The sequence below is a fragment of the Scyliorhinus torazame genome, chromosome 10 (genome assembly GCF_047496885.1).
Source record: "Scyliorhinus torazame isolate Kashiwa2021f chromosome 10, sScyTor2.1, whole genome shotgun sequence".
NCBI classification, from domain to species: domain Eukaryota; kingdom Metazoa; phylum Chordata; class Chondrichthyes; order Carcharhiniformes; family Scyliorhinidae; genus Scyliorhinus; species Scyliorhinus torazame.
In genome coordinates, this window is record NC_092716.1 from 6,611,102 (window position 1) to 6,630,644 (window position 19,543).

Sequence of the window (19,543 nt, forward strand, 5' to 3'; positions counted from 1 at the left end):
ACATAATCCTGATGATATTTCTGGATTGAAGGCAACTCCAGTTTTGAACCGCGATTTTTCTTTTCAAATAGGGGCATTCAGATGATTTTAGCAATATTGCAATTGAGTATGAAATCTAACCGCTGCATATAAACACGACACATAAGAAACAATTTTGGAGTAACGTAATTACTCCCAGACAAGTGTATAACGAAGAATAAAATTCACAAACAATAATCCACAGACACCACGAGAGGGAGCTGCACACAACGTGATTACAAACCAGTCACAACAGAAACTCGAGGGCAAAGAACAAACTTAACTCCTCACGTTGACCTTGAGGATTAGACGTATTGCTGCAACATAGTCAAATACAATATCAGACCACAATTTATTTGGAGAGATTTTTCCATTTGACATTCTCAACCTCGTCTTCAATTTGCAGAAGGATACAATCAGATAATCTGACGAGGGTGGAATCGCCACAAAGGAGCTGTGCCATGAGGTGCCTTCCCAGATGGTGGGCATCTGATCACAGAGGCATTTATTCAAATTCACGCTCTTCACCACACACACACACACACACACACACACACACACAGAATGTGTTTTAAACTGCAAGAAACGTGTAGATGACAAACACATCTCGGTAAATCCCACTCCAGCTCAGGGGTATTACATAGATACTTAGAAGATAGGAGCAGGAGGAGGCCTTTTGGCACTTCGAGCCTGCTCTGCCATTCATCACGATCATGGCTGATGATCCAGCTCAATAGCCTAATCCTGCTTTCTCCCCATAGCCTTTGATCCCATTCTCCCCAAGTGCCATATCCAGCCGCCTCTTGAATATATTCAGTGTTTTAGCATCAACTACTTCCTGTGGTAGTGAATTCCACAGGCTCACCACTCTTTGTGTGAAGAAATGTCTCCTTATCTCTGTCCGAAATGGTTGACCCTGAATCCTCAGACTGTGTCCCCTGGTTCTGGACACACCCATCATTGGGAACATCTTCCCTGCATCTACCCTGTCCAGTCCTGTTAGAATTTTATAAATCTCTATGAGATCCCCCCTCATTCTTCTGAACTCCAGCGAGAACAATCCCAACCTAGTCAATCTCTCCTCATATGACAGTCCCGCCATCCCTGGAATCAGTCTGGTAAACCTTTGCTGCACTCCCTCGAGAACAAGAACATCCTTCCTCAGAGAAGGAAACCAAAACTGCACACAATACTCCAGATGTGGCCTCACCAAGGCCCTGTACAATTAGAACAAAGAAATGTACAGCACAGGAACAGGCCCTTCGGCCCTCCAAGCCCGTGCCGACCATACTGCCCGACTAAACTACAATCTTCTACACTTCCTGGGTCCGTATCCTTCTATTCCCATCCTATTCATATATTTGTCAAGATGCCCCTTAAATGTCCCTATCGTCCCTGCTTCCACTACCTCCTCCGGTAGTGAGTTCCAGGCACCCACTACCCTCTGCGTAAAAAACTTGCCTCGTACATCTACTCTAAACCTTGCCCCTCTCACCTTAAACCTATGCCCCCTAGTAATTGACCCCTCTACCCTGGGGAAAAGCCTCTGACTATCCACTCTGTCTATGCCCCTCATAATTTTGTATACCTCTATCAGGTCGCCCCTCAACCTCCTTCGTTCCAGTGAGAACAGACCGAGTTTATTCAATCGCTCCTCATAGCTTATGCCCTCCATACCAGGCAACATTCTGGTAAATCTCTTCTGCACCCTCTCTAAAGCCTCCACATCCTTCTGGTAGTGTGGCGACCAGAATTGAACACTATACTCCAAGTGTGGCCTAACTAAGGTTCTATACAGCTGTTCAATTGCAGCAACACAATCCTGCTTCTATACTCGAAACCTCTCGCAATGAAGGCCAACATACCAACTTTACCGCCTGCTGCACCTGCATGCTTACCTTCAGCGAATGGTGCACAAGGACACCCAGGTCCCGCTGCACACTCCCCTCTCCCAACTTACAACCATTCAGGTAGTAATCTGCCTTCCTGTTTTTGCTTCCAAAATGAATAACCTCACACTTATCCAAATTATACTGCATCTGCCATTGGTTTGCCCACTCGCCCAACCTGTCCAGATCATGCTGTAAGATCCCTGCATCCTCATCACAATTCGCGCTCCCACCTAATTTGGTATCATCTGCAAACTTTGATATGGTACATTTTGTTCCCTCATCCAAATCATTAAAATATATTGTGAATAGCTGGGGTCCCAGCACCGATCCCTGTGGTACCCCACTGGTTACTGCCTGTCAATTTGAAAAGGACCCATTAATTCCTACTCTTTGTTTCCTCTCTGCCAACCAGTTTTCTATCCACCTCAATGCATTTCCCCCAATCTCATGCGCTTTAACTTTGCACAATAATCTCTTACGCATTTGCAGGTAATTAAGTCTTTACAGATCCAGAGATGGGGTAACCCCAGGTTAAAGAGGTGTGAATTGTCTCAAGCCAGGACAGCTGGTAGGATTTCGCAAGCCCAGGCCAGATGGTGGGGCGTGTGTGTAATGCGACATGAATCCAAGGTCCCGGTTGAGGCCGCACTCATGTGTGCGGAACTTGACTATAAGGTTCTGCTCGGCGATTCTGCGTTGTCGCGCGTCCTGAAGGCCGCCTTGGAGAACGCTTACCCGGAGATCAGAGACTGCTGAAGTGTTCCCCGACTGGAAGGGAACATTCCTGCCTGGCGATTGTCGCGCGATGTCCGTTCATCCGTTGTCGCATTACCTGCAAATGCTCGCATTCAAAGCATTGTCTTGCATCTTTGACTTTGTCTATATATATATATATATGTTTCTGGAACCTACTTCTTCATTCACCTGAGGAAGGAGCAGTGCTCCGAAAGCTAGTGATTTGAAACAAAGCTGTTGGACTTTAACCTGGTGTTGGAAGACTTCTTACTGCAATCTTACAAATTTATGGATCCATATCCACCAGTACTGTACATGTCAGCCTGTGGGACCTGTACTGACCATTTCTGTACCTCAGTGTAACACAGTGACAGATGTGTAACCCCCAATACTGTACCCCATTAAACAGTGGCAGAGAAATATCCAGCAGTACTGTACCCCAGAGCCATCCAGTAACAGACCTGTAATATCAGTAATGTACCCGACCTAATGTTAAATAAACCACATCGAACCCGGTATAAAACAGAAAATGCACTTGCCAGACCCCATGCAAATTATGACGAGCACATTTTCGACTGTACTACTATCTGTTTATCATAGCTCAAATGGACAAGAAATACCTTCATGCATCGAAGATAGCAACTTGCTGAAATCTTACTGGTGGGGCAGTATGGTGGCACAGTGGTTAGCTCTGTTGCCTCACAGCTCCAGGGACCCGGATTCTATTCCATCGTTGGGTGACTGTCTGGGTGGAGTTTGCACGTTCTCCCAATGTCTGCATGGGTTTCCTCCGGGTGCTACGGTTTCTCCCACAGTCCAAAGATGTGCAGGTTACGTGGATTGGCCATGCCAAATTGCCCCTTATAGTGTCCAAAGATTTGCGGGTTAACTGGGGTTATGGGGCTTTGGGGATAGGACGGGGGAGTAGGCCTAGGCGGAGCGCTCTTTCAGAGGGTCTGAGCAGACTAGATGGGCCAAATGGCCACCTTCTGCACTGTTGGGATTCTGATCATTGGGAATTTCAGGGGGCAACATGGAGGAAGCCAATGATGATAGAATGGAACTGAAATTGTTCACTGGTATAAAGTGTGGACTGGGAATACGGGCAGAGTCCTGGGTGGGGATGGGAAGACAGCCAGAGCTACTTCCTAAGATGGCTATTCAGGGTGCAGCATAGTGGTGCAGTGGTTAGCACTGCGGCCTCACGGCGCCGAGGTCCCAGGTTCGATCCCGGCTCTGGGTCACTGTCCGTGTGGAGTTTGCACATTCTCCCCGTGTCTGCGTGGGTTTCACCCCCACAGCCCAAAGATGTGCAGGCTAGGTGGATTGGCCACGCTAAATTGCCACTTAATTGGAAAAAATGAATTGAGTACTCTAAATTTATTTTTAAAATGATGGCTATTTAATGATTATCTGCAGCGGTTGGAAAGTAACGAATGAGTAATTGTTGGACAAGGACAAACCTCAGCTAAATTGATAATAATCTTTTATTATCACAAGCATGAAGTTACTGTGAAAAGCCCCTAGTCGCCACATTCCAGTGCCTGTTCGGGTAAGCTGGTACGGGAATTGAACCCGCGCTGCTGGCCTTGTTCTGCATTACAAGCCAGCCGTCTAGCCCACTGAGCTAAACCAGCTCATACTAATTATCATACTCATCACCATTATTCATTGGTGAGTTTCCAATTTGAGAAGTAGCCAGTGAGCTGGGGCACGGAGATTGTTCTTAGTTTAAACATCTGCGCACCTGCTCAGGTGAGCTGGGGAACAAAACTTCAAACTTCTGTTGTAAAGTTTGAAGAGTATTTCAGAATTATTGAGAACTATCCTCAATCACAACCATCACTCTGAAAGCAAACACTCAGAGCGAAATCCATGACAAAAGCTGGCCTGGGCCCAAATATCATTACTAACATCAGCAAACGAGGAGGAGGAGGAGGAAATATACAGGTAAACAGAGCGTGGCAGACAGCCGAAAGAGACAGCCTTGCACCAGGAACCCTGCCAACTCTAAAGATTTATTGATTGAAAGTTGGCTTGGATCTTGACAACAGCCTGCCAATTGCAAAGCAACAAACTGGAAATGGTGCACGCTTCCCTCATTGCTGTGACACTCTAAACAGGTGTTGCAGCTGAAGAAAGAATACCACACCAAGAACAGATAACCCTCTTATTATTGCAGTACAATAGAAACTCAGCATGTTGACAATCTCACACGCAGGCAGAATGAAGCAACAGAGCACCTGCTCAAGACGGTCGATTCCCCAATATGCCCAAACTCCTCAGCCCCACAGCACTGTTAGTTTGGGTGGGGCACAGGATTTGAACCGAGTTGAGACAAGAGTTACCCAGAGTTAGAGGGCAGGCCAACAATGTGATCAAGTAATTATGCAAAGGGAAAAAAGGACAAATTTTAAAATGCAACCAATAACAAAGCAGCCAACCCAATGTTCTTAATGCTGCTACAGAAATTTGAAAACAGGTGGCACAGTGGTTAGCACTGCTGCCTCACGGCGCCGAGGAGCGGGTTTTACCCGAACAGGTGCCGGAAGGTGGCAACTAGGGGCTTTTCACAGTAACCGCATTGCAGTGTCAATGTAAGCCTACTTGTGACAATAAAGATTATTATTATTGATCCCGGCCCCAGGTTACTGTCCGTGTGGAGTTTGCACATTCTCCCCATGTTTGCATGGGTCTCACCCCCACAACCCAAAGATGTACAGGGCAGTGCTAAATTTGACCACGCTAAATTGCCCCTGAATTGGGGAAAAAAAAGAATCGGGTACTCTAAATTAAGAAAAGAGAAATTGGAAAACAAAGTACAAGCCAGACAATGAGACCTTCAGAAATTTAGAATACCATAAAGCTATTCACTGCCAGGAATATCTAGGATCCCAGTTAGCAAGTTTGCTGGCTATTTGCTTTGATGACTGACCAAATAACTGAGGAAGAAAAGGAAAGAGAAAGGTGGGAGGGAAGAACATGCAAGGCTTGCACTGAAATTGCAGCTTTCATGGCGATCCCAAAGCACTCAATAACACAGTACTTTTCGAAGTGAAGCCACTGCTGTAATGTAGGAAATGCTGCAGCCAATTTGCATTCAGCAGTGCCATTGTCAGCAATGTGACAATGAGAGGAACACCTTTTTTATCAACGTTAGTTCAGGAGCAAATACTGGCTAGGTAGAACTCGCTTGCTGCTTCCCAAATAGTGGGATCTTTTACAGCCACCTGAGATGACAAATAGTACCTCACTATAACATCTTATGCAAAAGACAGTACACCTCTAACGGTGGTGCTCTCTCTCAATAATGCACCAGTGATAGCACTGCTGCCTCATGGCGCCAAGGTCCCAGGTTCGATCCCAGCTCTGGGTCACTGTCCGTGTGGAGTGTACACATTCTCCCCGTGTTTGCGTGGGTTTCGCCCCCACAACCCAAAGATGTGCAGGGTGGGTGGATTGGCCACGCTAAACTGCCCCTTAATTGGAAAAAATTAATTGGGTATTCTAAATTTATATTTTTAAAAAATAATGCACCTGTGAGAGTATAGATTACGGTCTCAAATCTCTGCAGTGAGACTTGAACCCATCATCTTCTAACTCAGAGGTGAAAATGTCACCCACTGACTCTCAACTGATGCTGAAGGATAACAGATATATAAACGTCAATGTCACAATGGTTCAACAGCAACTCTGTTCTGAGGCTGGGGCGTTCGTACTCTCCATCAATTCATGTTGCACCCAATCTTGGAGCATTTGATACCAATACTTTTTTTGCTAAATATTTTTATTAAAATTTTTACACTTTATACACTGTACACTCGTTAAAGATAGATGCAACAATTACAATTTACAAGTTGCTATTTTCTGGTGTCCCCACCCCCCGCCCGCCCCGACACCCCTCGTTTGCTGTTTCAGGGCCCTTTACTTTACCGTGGGTAGTTGTCTGGTGTTTCTTTCTTGTGGCCTTATGTTGGGCCCTTTGGTTGTTTTCTCTGGAGCAGAATAGACTGAGAGGTGACCTGTTTGAGGTGTACAAGATCATGACGGGCATGGACAGGGTGGATAGGGAGCAACTGTTCCCCTTAGTTTAAGGGTCAGTTACAAGGGGACACAAGTTCAAAGTGAGGGGTGAAGTTTAGGGAGGATTTGAGGAAAAGCTTTTTTTCCCCCCCAGAGAGTGGTCATGGTCTAGAATGCACTGCCTGGGAGGGTGGTAGAGGCGGGTTGCCTCACATCCTTTAAAAAGTACCTGGATGAGTACTTGACACATCTTAACATTCAAGGCTATGGGTCAAGTGCTGGCAAGTGGGATTAGTGATGCAGGTCAGGGCCTATCATGCATCAATGAATACTCGATGGGCCGAAGGGTCTCTTCTGCACTGTAGTATTCTGTGATTCTGTCTGTGTCGGCTGCTTTCTGGATTCCCCTTTGTTGTTTTCTCCGGTCTCCCCCCCCCTCCAATTTCTGTATGTTCCCTGTGATCCTGTTGGCTCCCATGCCCTCCCCACTCTATTGGTTGTTGGCTTCGAACAAGTCTTGTAACAAGTTCGTGAATGGCCTCCACGTTTTGCGGAAGCCTCCTCTGACCCTCGGATGGTGTATTTGATCTTCTTCAGGTGGGGAAATTCCGACAGGTCTGCCAGCCAGCCTGCAGCTGTGGGTGGTGCTGCTGATTGGCAGCCGAGCCGGATTCTCCAGCAGGCGATTACGGAATTTGATACCAATACTGGGTGGAAAAATTAGAAAAGAGTTCCACTTCCCAACAATTACATAATTAACCGTGAGGAGTAAAAAATTTCTGTAATTTTGTCCCAAACAGACAAGTGAGGAAAATCCTCAGCGAGAAAGCTTTGGGAACCATGGTCCAAAGTCACTTATTTCCTCCAAGTATGTCACACCTAGCATGGCTTTTCTCAAAATATCTGTATGCTGCATCCGACAATAATTTTTACCAGAGTTGTAACTCATTTACATTTGAATAAATCACGCTATCTAATTCCACCAGCTCCCACAGAGTAACCATACTCTCACTGAAATAACACAAATACAGATTCATTTTGAATTTACCGTCTTCGAACACAGGCTGCATCCTGCGTTCTGCACAAGTTTTAAGTTTCATTTCCAGGTCAGTACAACTTGCTATGTTAGCTGATGCATAAAACTTGAATTTGTGATCAGTATTCTTGGGTAGAAAGATAAGCCAAAGAGCTTCAGCACATTCTCCCCGTGTCTGCGTGGGTGTCGCCCCCACAACCCAAAGATGTGCAGGCTGGGTGGATTGGCCACGCTAAATTGCCCCTTAATTGGAAAAAAAGAAATGGGTACTCTAAATTTATTTTTAAAAACTTCAGCAGAGGATGCCCGTGCAGAATACTAACAGGAAAGTGAAGAGGACAGTTCCGCAGACCTCCTTCATGCACATGTTTGCACACACAGAGGGTTAAATAAATTGCCACCTGGATTAGGAAACCTTGTCTGAGTCATAAATGCATGGGTTTAGCTTGAGCTACCAGTTCAGTGCATGACAGAGGGACTGTGGCACTATCAGGAGGTGCAATTCTTTCAGCAATTCCCTTAAAGCTGAGACTGTGGCTGTCCATTCAGATGGACATAAAAGATGGTGTAACACCCAAGGTTCATTCCTAATCCAACACCACCAAAACAGAATAAGTGACTGGTGCCATCTGTGCGTATAGTGCTTAAATTGTTTTTGTTTTAAAATGGGACGCTAAAAGATAACTAAACCTACAAGGGACCCGGGTTCAATTCCGGTCTTGGGAGTTTGCACGTTCTCCCCATGTCTGCGTGGGTTTCCTCCAGGTGCGCCCGTTCCCTTCCGCAGATTAGGTGGATTGGCCATGCTAAATTGCCCCCAAGTGTCCAAAAGATTAGATGGAGTTACTGGGTTACGGGGATAGGGTGGAGGCGTGGGCTTCAGTAGGGTGCTCTTTCCAAGGGCCGGTGCAGATTCAATGGACCGAAAGGCCTCTTTCTGCACTGTAGATTTGATGATTCTATAGTGAGGGGAAATCCTATTTGGTTGTTAAAATTTCCTACAGCAATGCACACAGTGGCTGAAACAGAAAAGGGGGAAGCTGGAAGACAATCGTGCATTGGGAGGAACCAGACATAACAGGGATTACTGAGACATAGCGACAGAAACATCGGGACTGGGAATTAAACATTACAGTATGTAACATATTTAGGAAAGATGAGGGAAGGCGAGGTGGAGTAACTGTAAATATTCGGGATAACAATGGCAGCAGGAAAAAGAGAATCAGCTTTCAGCAAAACAAAAATAGAATCTATACTAACAGAGATTCAGGATAATAAATAATCGATCACAGTGGACATTTACAGATCATCTCATAGTAGAAGGAAGGTGGATAAGAAATATACAGTGAAACAGAGTATGAAGCACAGAATAATCATATGCAATTTCAGTGCAAACGATATAAGGACACCTTAAATAAGAGACATCCAAATGTCATCATTGCAGAAAAACATGGAGGTGAGCACTGAAATTTAGTTCAGCATGCCAAACCCACAAGGTGCCCAGAGAAGGCCAGAGGTGGCACAGCTAAAGTTCCCTCAAGCACCAACAATAATATGAACTGCCAATCCGTGGATGTCCATGACAATCCTGCGTTGGACTCTTCAGTCATGAGAGGGCCCACAGAAGAAAATGAAATCCTTTTCCTCTTGGAAACACTCAAACACGCAGAACTTGCCACAGCAGTTTTTAGATCGTGATCTGGGCCAGGAACCTCAGCAGCTGTGCCCTTTTCTCACCCAAAGGTGCTGAACCAATTCTAGTCCAGGAGGAATCAAATAAGGCAACAAGGACCAGGAAATGAACTTGGGACCTTGTGGTCTGTGCAGCAACTGCACAACAGGCTACCGGGAAAGCTTGTTTTCACAGAGTTAATGTCACCCTTTCTGCTCTCTTCACACAGAAACTCAACAGCTGCTGCACCACGTTGCAGGTCCTCAATAGCAATATGACATTTTTACAAGGTGTTCTATTTGTTAACCTCAGGCAAGTAACCCCTCCAATGCTGTCATACATTCGACAAATTGTGATAAAATGCACGCAATATCGGAATGGCGATCCCCTACAATGGCTCCATTGGATAAAGCAGGTCTAACTCAATTCAGCACAATCCCAGATTTAATCCCATGTAGTACAATCCCATACCAGATGCCAACAATGTCTAAGATACTGGACAGAAAGCCCAATATTTTATTTTAAGTTTGTAAGACTGTGAGGAAAGGATTGCTCGCTCCAGGAGTGATGACACCCAAAATAGGGATATAATAATAACCTTTTATTGTCACAAGTATGAAGTTACTGTGGAAACCCCCAAATCACCACATTCCGACACCCGTTCGGGTAAGCTGGTACGGGAATTGAACCCGTGCTGCTGACCTTGTTCTGTATCACAAACCAGCTGTCTAGCTCATTGAGCTAAACCAGCCCTGGTTTATTAAAACAAACTTTATTACTAACATAGAATTAAAACATTTATCATACAAGAAAGTAGTTTACAATTACCCCTTAAATAATGATAATCCATACACAATAACCCTTAACTGCTATCTTTACTCCCACTCAAACAACAGAACCATCTCCGATCCCAATCCACTTTTAAATACAGTTAGCACTCAGCAATACTTGCTGTACAGCGATGTCTTGAATACTCCACTTTGAGAAAGAGAAATCTTTCGAGACTGCTTTCAAGAAAGAGACCTGACTCCCCAGTCAGAATAATGCAGAATCTCTGGCTGTATTTCCGTAGAAATCTTCTCAGCGCTACTTCCAGACTCAAACTAAACAACTGAACCTCACTACCTGACTGCTTCAATCCCTGGCTCCTGCCATTAACTAACTACACCATCTCACAAAACTAAACATAATGTCTCGAATTAGCTGCTCCACAGGGAATCCCCTGAATATAAATACAAATCCGTGGGTCCAAACTTTAATTGCACCTCTGACTCCTAAAAAGCACAGCCGCCTTGCAAACCTGGATTTTTTTAAAGCATGACAGCAGCAGTCACACACTAACCCAGGCTTTTAACCCTGACTGCACCCAATACAGATAATACATCAGAAATTCACATATGTCAATGCTCTCAACCAGGGAAACAGTTGGCAAAATTGGCATTAGTGTCCCATGATTAGAGGGGGAGAAATTACCAGTGGTCACTGTTCTGAATCACTACCCAGTACTCCCAACATGCCCATGGAGGAAAAGCACTGCAGAGTGATCACTTGAATAAAATATCAGAAAGTGTTCAAGTTCGTCTGGACATTGGGTCTGTGTTTGTGTGAGCGCAGAGAGTAGGCAAGAGTTTGGAAATTAGTTTTATAAAGTTTCCCTGCTCTGCCTGACAGCAATCTGTTACATGCAAAATCAACAATAATTTCCTTTATGCACCACTCTTCAGGGATCAATTTACTCCCCACTTCTTGAGATTTTCGCAATGGCTTCTTTTTAATTTTGGGGGCTTCCTTTTGATTTTTAGGAGCTCCTTTTTTCATTCTCAACTCTCTCCTTCAGGAGGTGAAGAAATCAGGTCATAACATTCCATTAACTTATGAATTTGTGCTGATTTTCTTTCAAGTGTTTCCTTGTTTCGATCGACAAGGAGAGCACAAATCCCAAAAGCTGCGTATGTATCAAACCTTTCAACTTGCAGTATGTGAGCCAAATCCTGACATTCAGTTCCAATATTATATAAATCAGATGCTTTTCTTAATTGATGATAAATAAATGTCCCATTTTCCAGTTCCTTTTTTTTTTAAATTTTGTATTTAAAACAAATTTGTAACATTTCCAGAGAGGAAACAGGCCCTATGCAAAGAGCCTTAACATAGTGAAAACAAAGTGGGAAAGAATAAACATGTGAATAAATCACTTCCCCTATCAGCTCTGTTTGCCCTGCCCCACGTGTTCAACTAAACTAACGTGGCTCTAACCCCACCCCCCGGGTGCTGCTGCTGTCGGTTTCCTGCGCTGCTCCCTGAGAGTCTGCAAGCGACCTTCCCCCCTGGGGGATCCCTGTCCCCCCTCCCCCTTTCCCCCCCCCCCTCCTCCTCCTCCTCCCCCCCCCCCCCCCCCCCCCCGCCCCCCGGGTGCCGCTGCTGTCGGTTTCCTGCGCTGCTCCCTGAGAGTCTGCAAGCGACCTTCTCCCCCGGGGGATCCCTGCAGCCCCCACCCCACCCCCCGGGTGCCGCTGCTGTTGGTTTCCTGCGCTGCTCCCTGAGCGTCTGCAAGCGACCTTCTCCCCCGGGGGATCCCTAGACACCCCCCCCCCTCCCCCTTGCCCACTTAAGTCTTCTCTGCTCTCCTTCCCGGCTGCCCTCTCCCAACCTCCCCCACCCCCCGAGGCCCGACCTGCCAGGCCAGCCCTGCGCTTGGCCCTAGCCCGCCCCTCCTCCTACTCTCCCTGGGGCCCCCTGACCTACGCTAGCTACACTGACCCCTGCCCTTGGCGCCTGTCTGTCTACCACCCGAGCGCTCGGGCCCTCCCCCCACACACCATTAACCTGATTGTATCTCCCCGTGCCCTTTCAAGTCCCCTAACCAGCCCCTAGCCCATCCCCCTCTCCGAGGCCCCGATCTCCCACCAAAAGGTACCAAGCGCAGGGCTCCTCTCTCTTCCCACCCCCATGATGCTATCCCCCAAGAACACCCTACACAATGCGCCCTCCAGCCCCTGCTCTCTGTCCCGGCTGAAAACAATCTTGGATAATACTGTAATTATCAGTGCAGGATAATTTAACGAACCGCCGCCACACAAAAGCTCTGAGAGCCCAGAGTCCTTTAGTTCAAATCCAGCTTCTTCTTTTAATAAAAGTCCATTCCTAGTCAGAGCAAATTAGGTTTACAGACCGCCGTCACTGTACAGCACTGAGAAAACTAAGTGCCCGTTAGTTCAAGTCCAGCTTCTTTTCTTTAATAAAAGTCCAAACCTGTTCTGGTGTCTCAAAGTAGTAGTGGAGTTCCTCAAACGTTACCCAAAGCTTCGCAAGATACAGCATTCCAAACCTCACCTTTCTGTAGAGGGCTGCCTTCACCTTGATGAATCCTGCGCGCCTCTTGGCCAGCTCCATTCCCAAGTCCTGGTAGACGCGCACCTCTCAATTCTCCCATCTACTGCTCCGCTCCGCCTTGGCCCATCGCAGCACACGTTCCCTGTCAGCAAACCGGTGAAAGCGGACCACAAGGCCCTCGGTCGGTCGCCCGTCCTGGGCTTCCTTGCAGGGGCTCTATGCGCCCCATTCAACTCCAGGGGTCGGGGGAAGGCCTCCGGCCCCATCAGCGCCTCGAGCATACCTTTCATGTATGCACCCACATCCGACCCCTCGCAGCCCTCGGGGAGGCCAATGAACCTCAAATTCTGCCTCCTGGCTCTGTTCCCCAGCTCTTCAAGCTGCTCCTGCATCCTCCTCTGGCGGGCGTTCAGCTCTTCCACCTCGTGCTCCAGCTCCGCCACCATGTCCGCCTGGCTGGAGAGCTTCACCTTGACCTCCCCGAGTGCCTTCTCCTGGACCGCCTGCACCTCGACCATTCGGTCCATTACCGCCCTCATCGGGTCCAACGTGTCCCTCTTCAATTCGGCGAAGCAGTTCTTAAAAAACTCCATCTGCTGCTCCCTTGGCCAGTGAGCCTCCACTCCCTGCCGTCTGCCATGTTTCGCCGCCTGGCCTGGGGTCCCCGCTGCTCCCACTTCGAGCCCTGCTGCTCCACTCGACCACTTCTGGTCCAGCTGCTCATACCCAGGGGGGGAGAGTCTCTTCCCTATCACCCCCCCAACCTAACCAGGTCGCCAGGTCCCACAAAAGTCCGATCAACAGATCCGTTTGCCCATCACGGGCGGGAGCGTTCCGACCTGCGACCTGCTTCCTCAAGGGTGCCACCGGAAGCCCCATTTTCAATTTCCAACATGAAAATTCTAACTACTTGAGCACAAGTTAACTTATTGGGAATAGTCACACATGAGGAGGCAGAGACCTTGTCTTGTATAATTCTTTTAACCTCCATTAAGAAATACCTCACTGGACTTTGATTCTGGACTCTGGACCAAGGCAAACAATATTAATTTTCTCTGTGGTCTCTGCACTCTCAATCTTTCTTTCAGCTGTCCCTCTTTTCATGTAAAGGAGGCAACATTGCCACCTTCCTCCCGTGGTTTGAGTGGGTGCAAATGTATAATTTGGTATGAAGGAGCAATTTAGCATGGCCAATTCATCTACCCTGCACATTTTTTGGGATGTGGGGGTGAGACCCACGCAGAGACGGAGAGAATGGGCAAACTCCACAGGGACAGTGACATGGGGCTGGGATCAAACCTAGGTCCTCAGCGCCGTGAGGCAACAGTGCTAACCACTGCGCTGCCCGATAGCAGAGCAATTTTGACCACATCCCACCCCAGACTCCACACCATCTCAGAACTCATCAAACCACCAAGCTCCATCAGTTCACAAGAGCCTGACCCGCCAGCCTTCAGCGCCCTGCTGTTTCAAATTAGACCATATGAAATTCATGAATTGGACAATGATTATTCCAAAACAATTCAAATGTTCTGGATACAGTCCCCATATTAAAACCGTGTTGTTACTACTGTTTATATATCAAGAACAGCTAACCAGAATACACTTTCAGGTAACATTTACCGATGGCTTGAATTCTCACAACTCAGGTCTGTGACCCTCAACTTTTGAAATACCAAGTTGTACTGCAATACATCTCTTAGTGAAACTGAAGTAATAAAACATCTAGTCGCTTACTCACAATCCCACGGCGCTTCACAGCCAATTAGTTGTTTTGTCGGCAAACATGATGGCCCACCTGTGCACATCAGCACTGCGTGGCACATCAGCCTGGATTACATGCTCAGTCATGGAGTGGGGTTCAAATCCAAAACCTTCTGTCTCAGAGGTAAGGTGGCTGCCACTGAGTCAAGCTGACATCGTGTTTGTTCTGGGTACAGCTGCAATTTGTCTTGATTTACAAACATGAATCCCACAAACCATTTTGGAAAATAAACACATTCAATCCAGTTCACAGAATTCCTCAAGTGGCTCAGAAACTGCTCTTAAAGTTTTAAAAGTAAAAGAGATTACATTTCAGATTGTAACTTGCAACAATTAATTCCACACAGTATTTGTACTGATTTTTTTCTAACAGGCAACTTTACCGAGCCGAATGACAAACTGAACTTGGCAGAAAGGGACACAATTGTCTGTTACAACCCTGAAAGCACAGATATACAAAGGTGTTTGCTTTGTGCAGACGCTACATTTCTACTATGTTTTGTACATGTCACAAAGGGCCAGGAGTGCACAAAGAAACAATTTAACCAACAAGTTTAAATGATCTCAAAGTACTTCATGCAGTTTATTGTGAAATTGATGACAGGATGTGATCACTCTGATTTTCAGTTATATTTTTTTCATTCTGCTTTCGGCACCAACAGGAGTTACGCCAGCACCATTTCCCAGATACCATTAAAGTGAGATACATACTGCCTCATGACAGGTAATTCCTCCACTCACAATAGCAGGAGCCTTCCAACACCTCAACAAGGGGTAGTCCTTCTCCTGTGCAAGTTTTCACTGCAACAGATCAGCAGGCTCTCCACTCACAGGGGCATTAGAACCAAGGACACGTCTACTGGCATCCACAACGGATAAGGATGAGAAGCTGATCCTTTCCCAGGCCAGGAACACGGAGAAAGTTTCCTAAAAAAACATGGAAGGTTGCAGTTCAGGGGCCATTTTGCCCATCATGACAGCGCCACCTGTTTGCTCGTGTAATCCGAAACCAATTTCTCCGACCACCAACTCTCCCCCCCCCCCCCGCAACAGCCCTGTATCTTCCTCTAATTCATTATAGGTTTTTCCACTATAAAATGCAATGAAGTCTGCTTAACTGCTCCAGATAGCAAAGTATTCCATGCCCCAACAATCCTGCGCAGGTAAATTTCTCTTTATCATGCTCCTGAGTGACAATTTGTAAATTAACCTCCGTCATTGATACCCCAACAAGCAAATAGTCTTTCCCTACTGTCATGTGAGAGTACCTTTAAGAAATGGGTGTTTTTTATAGAATAACTGTAGTGAGTGTACCTTTAAGAAATGGGTGTTTATTACTGCAGTGATGTCAGAGTGTGGGTGGAGCTGGGCTGTCTGTCAGCTTTTAGTTTCACTTTGAGAAAAAGCTTGGGTGTGTCTGGTTTTTTTTCGGTGTTGGAGCTGCAGTCAGCCACAGAAGGTGTATTGTTCTCTCTGCCATGTAAAGACTGTCTCTTGATCATTTGGTGAATTCAGAGTGATAACTGTTCTCAGTAGTGAATTTAAACCTTAAACCTGATGTGCTTCTGTTAAAAGTTTTTTTTTAAGTCTTATGGATGTTAAAAGGAAAGTTTAAGTATTACTTAGTGTTGTATTCTTTGGGGGTTGTATTTGAATTGATGGTTGCTAAGATGTTCACTATGTTTTAATAAGATTAACTTGAGTTCATAGAATACACATTGTTTTGCTTTAAAAAATACTTTTCCATTTCTGCTGTACCACACCTGTAGAGTGGGCCGTGTGCTCCCCATACCATAATCTATTAAAAGTTGTGGGTCAGGTGAACTCCATGAATCACTTTGGGGTTCTCGAAACCCTGGTCCATAACACTACTCACACTTTCACAACTCTACTGAAACCTCCTTAACTTGTCTGCTACAGTAGGAATAGTCCCAGTGCCAACTAAACTATATATTGCCATTTTAGCTCCATTTATGCCAAAATAGTAAATGCATTATAAAAACAGAATAATCTCCCGGTGAACAGCAAGCTGCACAAAATGTTTCCCCACCACCTAAACCAGGAATGGAAACGCACTATTTTGAAGCTGAGCAGAAGAATTCTCTGCATCACCAGCCAATAGTTATTCTTCAACTGACATCTCATCATTCTCAAATCGCTGTTTGTCAGATCTGGCTGCGTGCAAACTGGGTGCCGTATTCATAATAATAATCTTTATTGTCACAAGTAGGCTTACATTAACACTGCAATGAAGTTACTGTGAAAATCCTCTAGTCGTCACATTCCGGCGCCTGTTCGGGTACACAGAGGGAGAATTCAAAATGTTCAATTCACCTAACAGTCTTTCAGGGCTTGTGGGAGGAAACCGGAGCATCCGGAGGAAACCCACGCAGACATGGGGAGAACATGCAGACTTCGCACAGACAGTGACCCAAGCTGGGAATCGAACCCAGGTCCCTGGCACTGTGAAGCAGCAGTGTTAACCACTGTGCTACCATGCCGCCAACATTACAACAGTGACTACTCTGTCAGCGATCACCCTTGGCATGCAATGGGGCCCACAGATGGGAGGATTTGCTGCATTGTGTTGCCAGCACAAGTAGGTTCACTAAGAGTTTTCTTCAACTGCTTACTGCTGTTCCAAACCATGCACACTCTACAACCAGTGGACTTTACAGATATTACCCTTCTTATAGACTATCCGACCCAAAGTATTACTGCACATAATGAGAAGTCTTACAACACCAGGTTAAAGTCCAACAGGTTTGTTTCAAACACTAGCTTTCGGAGCACTGCTCCTTCCTCAGGTGAATGAAGAGGTATGTTCCAGAAACATATATAGACAAATTCAAAGATGCAAGACAATGCTCAGAATGCGAACATTTGCAGTTAATTAAGTGTTTACAGATCGAGAGATAGGGGGAACCCCAGATCCTTTTCTGTAGGAAAAGGATGTCCCGAAGCTTGGTACATTGGCGAGACCATGCAGACGCTGCAACAACGAATGAATGGACATCGTGCGACAGTCACCAGGCAGGAATGTTCCCTTCCAGTCGGGGAACACTTCAGCAGTCAAGGGCATTCAGCCTCTGATCTCCGGGTAAGCGTTCTCCAAGGAGGCCTTCAGGACGCGCGACAACGCAGAATCAACGAGCAGAAACTTATAACCAAGTTCCGCACACATGAGTGCGGCCTCAACCGGGACCTGGGATTCATGTCACATTACATTCATCCCCCACCATCTGGCCTGGGCTTGCAAAATCCTACCAACTTGAGACAATTCACACATCTTTAACCTGGGGTTAAGTCTCTCTCTGGATATGTAAACACTTAATTACCTGCAAATGCTCGCATTCTAAGCATTGTCTTGCATCCTTGAATTTGTCTATATATATGTTTCTGGAGCATACCTCTTCATTCACCTGAGGAAGGAGCAGCGCTCCGAAAGCTACTGTTTGAAACAAACCTGTTGGACTTTAACCTGGTGTTGTAAGACTTCTTGCTATGCTCACCCCAGTCCAATGCCGGCATCTCCACATCATGCACATAATGCACAAGCATTTTCAGTTTGACTGGGATGTTCCTTATTTATTAGTGGTTCTCTTAATCTGCATTGTTTGTTTGATCTTCATAGTGACACCGAGTGACACCCACGTGTCACCAAATAAAACATGAAATCAATACGGCAAATGTCTTCGTATAACGGCAATAATAAACAAAACAATGCTCAATAAGCAACAGAAAATATCACATCAATTAATTTAGTGACCAACAGCTACCATGTAGTGCCCACTGATGACAGGAAATCTCAAGGATATTGGTCGACACAACATACTCCCTCCCCAATGCACCTGGCAAAGCCATTACTGAATAATCAACACGTCAAGTGGTTGGCTGGTGGAGCACAGAGCCCAGGTTACAATGCTACTATTGTAAGGGATGTGCTGGATATTACCAGCAGCAATGACACACCCTGACATCTGTTGCAGAAGAAAGGCAAGCTGCCAGAGCAACAGCCCCATGAGCATTGCCCATCATTTGGACAAGTCCAGCAGCAAGTACATGAAATGGTCCTCCAACTTACATGACCCCCCCCCCCCCCCCCCACCCAACAGACACACTCCCACACAACCCCATCCCCCAAGCAGTAGGACATCAGCAGCAAGGAGTAAAAGGTACAGGCAACGGCACAGGAGCAACCCTTTCAGGGGTCAAGGAGGGGAGTAACCTCTCGCAATTTATACCTCAACCACAGAAATGCAGCCTTGGAGACTAGAAAAGTGCCCCACAATCTGCAGAGTACAACTGCTCTGTGGAAATCACCCCATCCCAGATCCAAATTGGTGCTGGGAAGAACTCCTGCATAGAGATCTCCATTGGACAGAAACGCAGCACCTGGGATGGGTGGGTACATATGACAAAACAAATGAGTGAGAGGATCCACGGATGGAAGTTGGCTCAGTGGAAGGAGACAGAACACCAGGGGCTTGACAAGACAGAAGGAAAAAGGAGAGGAGAGACTGTCGTAACAGCCAATTGATGAACTCTCTCCACAAAATGGAAGGCACAGAGGGAATATCCAAGAGAGTTCAAGTTGCGATATGTGGATTCCTGAGGGAGGAATTTGGAGCCCCACGCTGATGAGGAAATCAGCTGAAACAAGGCTAAGATGAAACAGGATTATTCCACACTTCATACACCAGGAGTCAGGATCAAGTAATGTTCAAATTTAATGGTCAAATCACTTTGGCCACAAAAAAAAGTCAGGGTGTGTCATTGCTGCTGGTAATATCCAGCACATCCCTTACAATAGTAGCATTGTAACCTGGGCTCCACCAGCCAACCACTTGACGTGTTGATTACTCAGTAATGGCTTTGCCAGCAGAGTCACTGCCTGACAGAGGAGAGCTTCTCCTGGAGGAAGCCAAGTTCCAAGGCCGAAGATCTTGGTAAAAGACTGGCAGGGCCTGCATGGTTCTCTCCTTTGGGACCGGGGTGAGAGTTGGGTGGTGTTGTGGGGCTTCACTTGTATTTTGTCTTCATGTCCAATATCACAAACAGCCAGGATGA

The 19,543-nt window shown here is 46.2% G+C and overlaps 1 protein-coding gene across 1 annotated transcript in view; it reads right to left on the reverse strand.

Moving 5' to 3' along the window:
* LOC140430325 (transcription initiation factor TFIID subunit 4-like) overlaps positions 1-19,543 on the reverse strand; it is a 510,261-nt gene that overhangs the window by 488,521 nt on the left and 2,197 nt on the right. The gene's annotated exons all lie outside the window — the stretch shown is intronic.